This window comes from Danio aesculapii, chromosome 4, assembly GCF_903798145.1.
Source record: "Danio aesculapii chromosome 4, fDanAes4.1, whole genome shotgun sequence".
NCBI lineage: Eukaryota > Metazoa > Chordata > Actinopteri > Cypriniformes > Danionidae > Danio > Danio aesculapii.
This window is the reverse complement of record NC_079438.1, coordinates 16856314-16868149: the sequence shown is the minus strand read 5'-3', so window position 1 is coordinate 16868149 and position 11836 is coordinate 16856314. Positions and strand designations below refer to the sequence as shown.

The 11836-nt window shown below is 35.7% G+C and overlaps 1 long non-coding RNA gene across 1 annotated transcript; it reads right to left on the bottom strand.

Annotated features, from left to right (window-relative positions):
• Nucleotides 1-9686: 9686 nt before the first annotated feature.
• Nucleotides 9687-10167, bottom strand: LOC130222295 (uncharacterized). Its single transcript, XR_008836427.1, has 3 exons — nt 10131-10167; nt 9856-10053; nt 9687-9749 (listed from the first exon to the last, which is right to left on the bottom strand). It is a non-coding gene; the product is annotated as an uncharacterized LOC130222295 (long non-coding RNA).
• Between the last annotated feature and the right edge of the window lie 1669 nt (nt 10168-11836).

Below are 11836 nucleotides of genomic sequence, written 5' to 3'. Positions count from 1 at the left end.
CTCCTCACAAATCTTTCATTTAAACTAAAGTTTTCAATATTATATTTGTGCATTTATTTTAGTTTAGTCAGTACTGAAGCCAAATCTGAAGCTAATCTAACAAAATAACTCACGATAACAATCCAAAATTAGTACACCCAAATTTATGATAGAGAAAATATTTTTAAAAAGCCAAAATAATTAGCTATATTCACTAAGAAATGCATATTCATTTTTAAAATGGAGTGTACTCAGTTATGTTAAGCACAGTATGTGTCTGTGCTTGTATCTGTTTGTGTGTGTCTATGTGGATACCTGTATTTTTAATCTCCCTAGATGTTTTTACTGTAACCCCTACTTAGGCATGTGCCGGTATCACATTTTCATGCTGCGATTAATTGATTGAGCTTTTATCACGGTATACGGTATTATCACGATATTGTAATTTTACTAGAGAAACAGGTAAAAAAACACAAAAAACTTCAGTTTCGTCAACTTAGTAACTTTAATAACTTTTTAATTAACTAAAAGTACTTCAAACATTTAAATACAAATAAATATCAATAAAACAATACACAATATAAAAGTAAACTTGAGCAATTATATCAAAGTGAATGTGCAAAGGGAAACCGTCTTCGATCAGCAATCGTGGAATGAACTGCCAACTATTCCAGCATGTTTTATGCAGCAGATGCCTTTCCAGCCACAACCCAATATTGGAAATCACCCATACACACTCATTCACACACACTCATACACTACAGTCAATTTAGCTTATTCAATAATAAACATAACAAAAACTGCCTGCTAATGCATGGGTAAATCTTCAAAGGGAACAGTGTTACATTTTAACCTTTCACCTCATCCTGGTTGCTGTTTCACTATCTAAACAATGAAAACATAATATAAGTCAAATTTGTTTCATTTTGATATTTGATTTACACTGTCTCTTTTGCAGAATATCAGTTTTAATAACCAATAATGGCCATTATAACAGTATAACGTACATTAAATTTAAACGATAAAGGTAAACAATCAGTCAATGTGCAGAATCAGTGTATGTGGTTACATAAATTAATATATTAGCTTATCTTTGCACTCAGCCAAAACAGTTAACTGAGAACAAGTGATTCAAAAGACATAAGAATTGTTAGATAAAGACAACTAGATGAATTCAGTATCAAGTTTAACAACTATAGTGAGATGAGATCATCCAGCAGATGAACTGTCTGACATGCACTATACTCTCACCTGGGGTTTATGCTTACCCGCTGAACTAGTGGCTGCAGCTCTGGGCAGAGAGTGTGTGGTCACGTGATTTGCGTTTTTAGCCGTGTACTAGAATGAACAGAGAACTTTTCAGAATCGCTAAATGTAACGTCGGTGTATTTCCCACGATTTCTCTGCGCCTCCCTTGCGTTTCTTCTCTCTGACTCTCGACTATTTTGACAAATACACACAGACGACGCACGCTCACACGGAGTCCAAAATAGGAGTTTGTGATTGGGCCAGACCAATGTCAATACCGAAAAGAGCCAATGGGCTGCAGAGTGTCACATGGACCGGCCCGGTCTGTCTGTCCGGGAAAAAAAGCATCTACTTTCAGAGAGTCACAGATCACAGCAGCGTCAATGAATAAGGCAGAAAAAAACGATAGGCTGCTAAGCCTTTTATGGGCCGATCAAATCATAAGACGATGATCAGCCCGGCCCAAAAAGTACGTTGGCCCACCGGGAAAGTGCCCGGTCTGCCAGATGGCCAGTCCGCCCCTGCGTGTGAGGATTATAGTGCGGTGGCAGCGGCGGCGCGCACACAGGGCTTCTACATGTGGGGATTGTTTACATCAGTGCGCATCAGTTCTGCGCAGCATATACGCAGTGTTTCTTCAAGCGGTTGATGAAAAATAAGCTCAGGCGCGTTCTAAGAATATAAATTCGGATCTATTATTTTTCACGGTATTTTGAAGTGCTCGCGATAACAATATTGTGCATATTCATTACCGTGATTTATCGCATTACTGAATACCGGCACAAGCCTAGTGGTGTGGCAGTTCCGGAGGTGACATTACCACGACAACTTACTGAAGAGGAGTTGGGTACCCTGCCTAATCCCTGTGTTCCCTTTTCAGATGCCATAGAGACTTATTACCGAACAATCACAAAAATTCGCCAAATACTGAACATTTTGTAAATGGTACTGTATTGTACAATTGCATCTAAAATGTTGACAAACTCCCCAGCCATTTTTCACCAAAGGTGTTTATTTAGTTCATTCAAGAAACCTGACAAGGTACTGTCTGCATTTTGTGAATAAAAACATTGCACTGTTGAACAAATGTTATTCCAGTTCATTTGTCATTGGAGACATGAAATGTATAATATACATATAATTTAATAGCTAACTTTAAATAACATTTTATTTAAAAAAAGACTTAAGCTTATTAGCAAAACTGCGTTTTAACAGAGGAAACATTCTCCAGTATTATGATTTATATTGTGATTCAATTACATAAGAAATTGATTATTAAATGACAGGGCGTGGCATATTTTTTGTCTTGCTGCAAACTAATTGAATGCAGTAAAGTAGGTATATAATTCACAAATGGAGGTCCATTTGAATTTGAAGAGTGTGGTTAAGGATGTTATGTTCACGCCCACCCCCGTAAAAACTCCTCATCTGAGATAGTTTTTCCAGATTTCCAAATTTTGATTACTAACTATACTGATTTTGCTAGTTTACATTGCTAGGTTTGTAGTGAACAATTCATCCGTGCAAGTGATTAGAAATTACAGAGAGAAACAAAATTTTAGCTTCTCTTTGTAATTTCTAATCACTTGCACAGATGAATTGTTCACTACAAAAATAGGCAATGTGAGCTAACAAAATCAGTATAGTTAGTTTTGATTTCATTTGTAATTTAAAAGAGCTCAGTAGTTTCAAAGTATGGTTGTAAGAAATACTTTTGTACCTGGAAAAAATATCTTTCGTTCTCCCAAACCTGAACTTTCAAGATCCATCTTTTCCCATAGCTGTGGCACTTTGCAGTCACGTCGTCCACCCAAACAGAAAAATTTATGAGTGTAACTCTTTTTGCTGCATGGCTTTGCAGTCTGTCGTCTGCGCATTACAGAAGTAATGCTACTGTTACGGAGATATGGTGTAAAGAGTCTTGACACTTCACCTGTGGAGACATGAAGAGCAGGTTTATACATCCAAAGCTATAGGGTTTACTAGTCCAAAAACCGAAAATATTAGATAATCTTGTGAGCCTTTGGATTTGCATCATATGTTCATCTAATGACAGAGATTTGCTTAGTCCATGCAGTTTAAGTAGAAGAAAAACTATTAGGTCTTCACTGAAATCTTTAGGTTTATGCAGTTCGACTATCACATGAGAACCCCAAAAATTCATAAATAATTACTTCACATGATGTTTAAAGTTTAATCTAAGTCTTTATTTTATTATTAATGTTATGGAAAATATCTGTTGAAAAAAAAAGTCTCTTTTTTGTAATTTTGTAAGATATAAAGCTACAGTTTTACAGTGCATTATTTACCTGGAAATGAATAATAATAAAAAATAATAATAACAAACAAATATGAATAAACATAATCGAAAATATGAACTAATTCCACAAATGACTGAACTACTCGAATCAAAAACTCAAAAGATGAAATATTTTCGGCTTTAGGTAACTGCTAAAGTTACAGATTTGATAGCATTAAGATGTTGCACATTCGCAAAAGAAGGAATCCCTCCTGATGGCTCGTTTTTACAGGATGTTTAGTATTCAAATCATTCAGGTTTTGCAGACACATATAGTTTAACAGAACTAACTTTCATTAGATTGATAAAGTTTTTCCTTTTTTTTTCAGACATGAAACATTTTGCTGAGACATGCGCCTCGGTTTAATTTATATTAAAATTAAATATATTATATTATGTATTATTCTGTGACAATCGAACTCTGTGACCCTAGAGGGTGTGGTTATATCACTCTGCTGTGTGACCTATGCAAACTGCGTATATTCTGCCTATTAAACCAATGATGACAAAGTCTATCTATCTATCTATCTATCTATCTATCTATCTATCTATCTATCTATCTATCTATCTATCTATCTGTCTGTCTGTCTGTCTACATATTTTTGCTTTATACTGTGCTTCATACATAATTTACATGGTTTCCGCTACATTCATTCTTCCATGGCGGGGCGCCACAACAAAATTCATCCCACCACGGCTACATTGCATCTTCTCATTCAAAACATTTTATTTTTTTAATAGCGGTTAATAATCGCGCCAAAACGTATTAAAAGTGTTAATTATAACAGCGCGAACTTCTCTGTAACCGTAGTAGTACTGTCCATTATTTGTTTACCCTGTTAAGGTTACCTGCTGACAGAATGGCTGACTGACAGATGCGTGAGGCCAGCAAACATGACGTATAGCAGTTTCACCTTACTTCAGGACGCATTAATGACGCTGTGTAGGTCTATTAGAGAGATTCATAAATATTCCTAGCAAATCTAATAAATGTTGGAGACATACTCGTTACATAAACTCACTAAATCGCGACTTCTAACACTGCGCTCACAACATTTGTCATTAAAATAACTCCACAGGTAGTTCTGTGTAAAAAAAAAAAAGGCCTGCTGCCACAGCTGAAAAGAATCCTTAAAGAAACACTGGAATGAATGGCGGAAAAAACTAGTTCCTAATACAAAAGGATTTTAGACTCTGTGTTTGATTTTCTTTTTTATATACCCTATTGTGCCGTCAAACGGTCGTATAAACGCAATATCACACTTGTAGCGTGCGATATGGCTGTATATCAGCACTGATAATGCATGCCTCCCAGTTTTCTATAGACTTTGTCATCACGCAGCAGTGATAATCACGAGTCAAAGATTTCAATGGTCACAGAATTGATGTAACACAGGGAATTTTTTTTAGCTCTGGTAATAATAATTTTACAGTCTTTCAAAGGTTTTAGTACAAACAAGTTGTTAATGTCACAAGACTACGGATGTAACGATTCACCTGACTCACGATTCGATACATGATTTTCACTTTTTTTGTATGTATGTATGTATGTATGTATATGTGTATATATATGTGTGTGTGTGTGTATATATATGCATGCATGCACATTTTTAGCAAAATATATTTTCTGCCAAAACTACATTGCTATTTTAAAATCAAATTCCCAAAAAAACTAAAGACTAATATAAATAAGTATAAACAAACTAAAGTGGTGACTGTGCTGGGATTTTACAGTTTTAAAATGAAATAACTGCATATCTGTTTTTTGGCATAAGCGGAGGTCTTTGCACATTTACAATGTCCCCTGCTGATGAAAAACTCTTTCCCCCGGAGGCTGAGATGGCTAGTGTTGAGAGGAAAGCCTTCCGTAAACCAAAGACCAGTGTATAGTGGAGGTCAGTAGGCCCTCTGCTCCTCCACTAAACACTGGCATAAAAATTCTGATTATAAAATGACTAATTATATAGTAGGATAGAGACAGGAGTTAAACATTATAAACGTAAATAATTATTATTACTTGTATATTTAAATAGTATAAGTATCAGTGTGATGCACTTAAGAGGAGATCATCTTGTAAAAACTTTAATTAATCAATAATAATAATAATAACAATAAACAAACTATTAAAATATGCATAAACTAATTTGATAAGGAGAGGGTAAAACTAAGTAATACCTGGGTCTGTAACAGCACAACTTTATCTTTCAATCTGAAAATCCTTTTTACACCTGCGCTATGAAAACATTGATGCACTGTGTGATATCCGTTGCACTCGTCAGAGCTAGCAGAGCTGCAAATCAACCGGTCAGCGCGGTTTGGCTTATTAATAGTTTTTTTTTGGGTAGACGTCTGTAACAGTAGTTCTCTGGCATTGGAACACTTCACTGCTGGTACTTACTTAACTCTGCCGCCCCACCTCTTGCTCGCCGCTTATGTGCAGGTAAAGTAAGCTTGCGCCTGTAATCACAGCGCCCCCTCTGTTCAAAACATGTATCGCGATTCATTTAACCGGTTTGAAACGTCACATAATTTAATAAATTTTCAATCGGCTCACGGTGAATCGTTACATTACCACACAAGACCGAATACAGTATACTATACGAATTCATCACATGGCCTAACGTTACCGTACTTACGCTGTATAGTTTCTCTTGCCGCTGAAGAAGCCCGCGACTCCTGAGGGACTGCTGTGGGACGAATATTTGATGGTTGTGTTTCCTGCAGAGATGTATAAAGTACTAGAGACCCAGACTTAAGTAAAAGTACAAGTACTCTATCAAAAAGTGACTTGAGTAGAAGTAAAAGTGCTCTTTAAGCACCATACTTAAGTGGAAGTACTAAAGTATTCAACATTTTTTGTACTTAAGTATTGCAAGTAGTTTATTTCAAAATTTACTACTCAAGTACTGAAAGTAAAAGTACAAGTATTGTGTAATGTAGTTATTAAAGAATGCAGTCAAAAGACATCATATTGTTTTGTTTATTTTAAATCTCTTTTTTGGGGGCACGTCATTAAGCAGAATGAAAAGAAACATGACTTACAATACTGTTTTTCTCTCACGCTTGAACCACAGATCTGACAGATTATAACAGCTTTAACACACACCTTTCAAAGTTGTGTGTCACAAAAACAGTCCATAATCCACTCAAAACGCTATTGAAACCCATTTTCGGAGCACAAATTACTGGTTGTAAACGCTGTAAACGAACGTTCTAATTCACTTGATTTTGATTTTATTGTAAAAAAAAGAAAACATGTATATTACTGTGTTAAATGAAAATCTGAAATATTTTATGGCTTATGGCTATGATTTAGTATTCAAAAATGTTTCATTTTGATTATGTTTTAATTAAATTGGTCTTAAACTTCATATTTTTATAGTATATTTATTCATTCTGGTACTTTTACCATAAACCAACATCTCAACCATTTGGTAGAGGCTGATATTTTAGAAATTATGGGATGTGTTGGGGGAAAATGTATTGATTGTGTTAACTAGCGACATTAGGAGTTAAGAAATGCAATAAATAAAAAAATTCTATTGGTTTTTTCTTGGTGTGACAGTTAAATGGTTACTTGTAATATAATTGTGTCCTTTAATACAGCAGTAAGATATATGAACTGTACCCTTAATTTGACCCGCTCAAAGAAAACACTCTTTCTGAATGTATCAAACAAAACTCATGCACAGAAGACAGCACGAGCATTTATAGCAAATAAACTAATGTAAATATTCTCCCGCCTGCTTTTTAAACGCTGACAGGCGAGGTCTTACACCCCTTTGGTTATTGTCTTCACCTTCTGAACAGAAAGGGCTGCTATCGGCTTTAGAAATGAAAGCGTTGTTCACTGATGGCGGGAAGAACAGCCGCGGTTACAGTCTACTGTATGTATGTATAATACGCGGTTATCACAGGTAATCTATAATAGACACAGTGGAGAAAACTTGCACCTCATACACGCCTACCAGGCCAGCGGGTCAAATGTCCAAAGTGAGAGAGGCAGAGATGGAGTCTCACAACATTTCTCAGTAGTAGTGAAATAGCGGCTCGTGTGCTGTGCCGCCTTCACTCGCCCTCGCGCCTCCGTCCTTCGCCATAGTATTGCGACACCTCACATAGGAGATAAATGACGTCAGTACGTAATAACCCGTTATGATCTATTACTGAACCGATATTGACCATTTTGACACCTCTAGTAACGAGTAACGATGCAGCTCATAAAAAATCTATCGGAGTAAAAGTATTAAACTCATCGAAAATATGTACTTAAGTAAAAGTGGAAGTAGGAGAAAAAATCAATACTCCAGTAAAGTACAGATACTGCCTTTTAGTACTTAAGTACAGTAGTGAAGTAGTTCTACTTCGTTACTATACATCTCTGGTTTCCTGTGTCCGTCGTTCCTCCTGCTGTTCCAATGCAGCAGCTGCTTCTCTTAAAAGCTGGCTTACCGTTTTTTCCATTTTATTCCTTTTAATAAACGTAACAGTAACGTTAGTAACTCTCGCTGTCAAAACGCGGCTTTGCGGCTTCTCCCCTCGAGCTGTGGAAACACTCGACGTCACTTAAATACGCCCCTCCCTCTAATTACCATAGGCTTTGCATACAGGTTGACGTTGAAAATGAAATCGTAAATGAAAACTGAAATAAAAAAGTGTCAATAAAAGGAAAGCTTAAATTTACATTTTAATTAGAATTTTGTCACTATTATAGCGTGAACATTAATAACATGCTTTGTAAAAATTGTGTTTGCATTTTATTATTCAGTTTGGCTTTTTATTTTAATATTGGCAGTCTTGACGCGGAAATGCAGTGAAAATTAAATCTTAAATTGGAAACTTTATTTTAATTATCAATTTGACAGGGACGATGTGTTTTCAAAGTGAAAATGAAAATTAAATTTCATTTCGATTTCAATTTTGGCAGATATTTTGCAAACAGTGTTTTAAAATGAAATTGTTAATCTGATTTTCATTTTCATTTCAAATGTTTATTTGATTTATTTAAAATTGGCAGGATTTACCTTCCATATTTAAGACCCCACGGAAACCCTAAATCAAATTGACTTGGTCTTTGCAAGGGGAACGGCATTTGCAGTTCTCTAAACCAGAAGGAAGCCTTACCTCAGAGGTGACCAGGTCCTCTGATTCATTTGGGAAGAATACCACATCCTTCCTCTCAGTTAAAAGATTTCAAACAAAAGTGTCTTTCAGCCCTCGTTTAATTTGTTTGATTTGGCGTGTTCTTCTCCCAATAACCTAAAAAAACTATATTATCAGCACACCCACAAATGAATAAAATAGCTGAAAACTGAAAATGTAAGAAACATCCAATAATCAAAATCACAAACACTAAGTTTGACACAACATCAATTATGAGATGCTGCTTTAAAGCAGTTTACAGTGAAATTAAATCACTAATTTAAAATGGTTGTATATATTCTTATCAAGCCATTAAAGGCATGACTAAACTGCATTAGGTATTCAAGAAAAATCAGTTGCAAAAAATTACGGAAATGTATAGAAAACCTTGTTCACTTTCTATTGTCACAGACATTACATATATACTTTAATTACCGCACGAGACAAAAGGCGTTCATAAAGCCACCTTCTGTTTTCATCTGTTGGACCAGGAAGATCCCAGGATAAACACAGTTCCAGGATTTTTGTGTATGCATCCTCAGTCAGTGGAGACTGTCCACTGAGCTAAAAGAAAAAACAACAACAACAACAACATTTTTTTCCAAATAAATGTAAACATTAAAAAAATTAAACAAGTTTACAAATATATACATACCAAGTTGATGGTGACGCGAAGGTCGATATCCGGGCAATCTTCTAACTGTAAGGTGGCTGTGTCCTCAGAGCCTCGAAGAAGAACATGAACAAATGCTCTGCTAAGCCCAGCAAGGCATGGCCCGCCATGCAGAAATGAATGGCCTGGCATTCTCCCTGCTACTTGAAAGAGATCACTGTCAATGAGAAACTGCAATGACGAAGGCACTAGGTGGTCTGCCTCACCCTCAAAGAGGCAAGTGACTCCAGTGTTGCCTGTTAGTTACAAATCAGTATTATGTAAATCCCATCAAAAAAATAAAAACATGAATTTTGTAGTGCAAGTATTAAAATGTCATACCGAAGTTCAATCTGAAACCATATTTCAGTTTTTCCAGAACTGTGGAAAAAAAATGTCTGGAAACACCATCACCAACTGCAGCATCTCCTAAAACAATGAAGATATAGTAACTAAAGCTATAGGCATGAATATGCTATATGAACTGCATATTTTATTGCATCCAAGTTTTTCTTTTTTTTACTCTAGGCTGCACCTTGAAGCTGACATTTAACAGGACATGCCCACTCCACGTTTCTTTGCTTGTAGAAGTTGATTAGCTGCCTGTCCTGTTCTTCCACACTTGATCTAAGATCCATGGACATGAAAAGGGGCTTCCCTGTCTCATGTAGCTGAAGTATTTGTTTTCTGTACAACAATGCAGCTGTCTTTGGATCCAAATGAGTCTTCCAATCTGTTCAATTAAATTACATTATTTTAACAATGCATCAGCAGCACAACAATGTAAAAAACACACACACAAATAATTACCATTATCCATGATTGAAAAATCAGCAGTGTTGTTCACTTCATTATCCATGATTGAAAAATCAGCAGTGTTGTTCACTTCATTATCCATGATTGAAAAATCAGCAGTGTTGTTCACTTCATTATCCATGATTGAAAACTCAGCTGTGTTGTTACTGTCATCATTCACTGGACTACAATTTAAAAATGGTAAACAATTAAAATTATGGAAAATGTTACAGTGCAATGTAAATATAACATATTTTCCGTGTCTCACAAAATAAATATTTTACAGCTAGCACACCTTTCCCCACATTCACTGGCATGGACTTCTAAAATTCCAAATGGCATTACTTCTTGACAAATAGGACAGCAAGCTGATACTGCCGATAACCAAATAAACACAAATTACCACAAAAATTCAACTTTATATCACCTTGGGTCAAATATACATTAGCAAGAAACTAACCTGTTCATTGTTCTTGACTTCGTTGTCCTTGTTCTCACATTCTGCCTCCTGCTGATACTCATCTTGAGAATCATTCTCATCCTCCACCACAACAACATCAGTACAGGACTTAATGTGATTGGTTAAAAGCTGAAGTGGGTAGGATTCATTGCATTTTTTGCATATTGCCTTAGGCATATCACGAAAGGCTTCAGAAGATGGTGGTAAGGGAGCAGTATCAAGCTCATCCTGAAGAGGAGCTATGTAGAGGACTGAATTCTCTCCTATTTTGGTAGCTTTAATGAGCCTGCCAGTGTACCCACAGTCTGCAGGTGCCATTAGGACAAGTTTACGACTTCCCCAACCTCCTGAAAGTAGAAACAAGACTGCTACGTAATGCCTTATTATATGTTATTAATAAAATAAAAAATTAGCAATCTAAAATTCATTTTCTATTACTTATAGGGGTGTAACAATACACTCAGCTCACGATATGATGTTCACGATACAATATGCATCACAATATTTTATTTATATTCAGTTAGCAAAATCCAACTTTTTCGATCATAGAAAATGGCATTATGTCTTTTACCATAAATATTCCTATGCATCTCGTCATTTCTTCAGCTTTGACACTTAAGTGAGACACTCGATTGCACTTTGGTGCTATAGTTGAGGCTTAAATGACACATCATATTTGTTGTGTTCGCAGCTTTGTATGGCAGCATTTCTTTACAGTCTTTACACACAGTTTGTGTTTTGTCTGTTTTCTTGTTACCGTCCTCTTCAGTAACTGGAAAACCAAAATTTTGCCAGATGTTGGACTTATAAGAGAATGAGTCATCCTCTATTTCAGCTACACACATATTGCCCTGCTACTAGTTCAAGCAATCTGAATGCATGTGACAGCAGGTGGAATGTAGCTTAACCAATAAGAGAATAGATGTCATATTGCTATAAAATTGTCAGAACGCCACAATGCATATTGTGACATTTTTGTATTGCAATAAATTGTGCTACGATACATTTTTACACCCATAATTACATACATTTTTTTGTTTACCTAACAACATATTAAAAGCAAATTGTACTAACAGCTTGTGCCAATGTAACACATTTTTGAAATTAAACATTATTAGCGTTTAGTATAATAAACAGAAAAACGGGATGTGGTAATTGAGCTTGGACTCCATTAAAGCCAACATTGTCTTGTGTGCATACACCCAGGTGTAAAGGGATATCAAAAAATAGAATCTTGGCTTTTATCCACCCTCAGATTTCT